The sequence below is a fragment of the Pleurodeles waltl genome, unplaced genomic scaffold (genome assembly GCF_031143425.1).
Source record: "Pleurodeles waltl isolate 20211129_DDA unplaced genomic scaffold, aPleWal1.hap1.20221129 scaffold_39, whole genome shotgun sequence".
NCBI classification, from domain to species: Eukaryota; Metazoa; Chordata; class Amphibia; order Caudata; family Salamandridae; genus Pleurodeles; species Pleurodeles waltl.
Genome location: NW_027150097.1, coordinates 2,038,115 through 2,039,343, shown reverse-complemented (window position 1 = coordinate 2,039,343; position 1,229 = coordinate 2,038,115). Strand labels below are relative to the sequence as shown.

The following is a 1,229-nucleotide window of genomic DNA, read 5'->3' as shown; positions in this document are numbered from 1 at the left end:
TGATTTATGCATGACTGAGTACTGAAAATAAACCTGTAAGGTTTAACCCCTCCATGTCTGAGTTCTAAATAAAATATTAGCATCTATAGTGCTTAAATGAGAGTCAGGGCCAGTAAGGGGCACCAAAGTCCAATAAGGGACCTCTCCTGGTCGATCAGTCACAAGAGACAGAGAGAGAGCACAACATCGCTTCTTTATTTATAATCTGACATACATCATGGGTTAAACCAAACTCAATTAAATATAGGCAAGACCCCCAAAATTATGCAATTCTGGAAATGTTCGCATAACTATGGATTTGCCGTAATTCCCCATTTGCTGAATAATTCGCAAATTTGAACAAGAAAAAAAAAAATTCTAGCTCAAACAGATCAAAATTTTAAAAATATATAATGAAAAGTTGGAAACACCAGCGGTTCCTGTGTACCGTGGGTTTTTTGCAAGGTTGACTGGTCATCTTTCAGTTGGTTGGTGCTGTATTTTGGGTCTTACATTGGTGCATTGTTACTAGTGAGGTGAGCTCTTTTCCCAGACACTGTGCCAGGTGTAAACTTGGCAAAATAAAGTAATATTATCACGAAACGTGCCGCATTGTGCATCATCATTTGGCCCATAATTAATCTGGTCCGCCTCTGCCGCATAACTCCGGTGGCCCTGGCTATAGGGAGGAGGAGAACGCAGACAAGGAACCACAGTGCGTGTCCAGACTCTGAAAGGTACAAAGAGAAATATCCCTGAAACGTTTAGATTTTTAAAAAACGAGAACACGGATTCAGTTCCTGGTTGCAAGTTTAATCGCAGACTGCAAATCCGGTCTCCCTTCTCTTTACCAGTGTTCAAAGAAATCTACCGAGGAACATTTTCGCAGCTCATTTCTGTAATCTTTCTACTTCTGATGATTTATTACTCGGGAGCGCCGCCTAGTGGGAGGACTGTGAACTTCAGGGCTGTAATTCCAGCGATGGCCTTTCAGTAAATAAAATGCACATTTAGAGATTAGGAAATCGAGGACTAGTAAACAGAGGGCGTTTCCCCAGCTTGAAAAGCAAGCACGGGGGTTCAGCACGCGAGGGCGGGGGTGCAGCTGAGCGGTAGCTGCGGAATGATGGACGCGTGCAAGAGCACATATATACTATGAGCGGTCACCGTTACGGTGTGGGGATATAGCTCAGTGGTAGAGCATTTGACTGCAGATCAAGAGGTCCCCGGTTCAAATCCGGGTGTCCCCT

General features: G+C 43.8%; 1 non-coding gene across 1 annotated transcript; it reads left to right on the top strand.

Annotated features, from left to right (window-relative positions):
* The first annotated feature begins 1,157 nt into the window (after positions 1 to 1,157).
* On the top strand, positions 1,158 to 1,229 carry TRNAC-GCA (transfer RNA cysteine (anticodon GCA)). The gene has a single exon. It is a non-coding gene; the product is annotated as a tRNA-Cys (tRNA).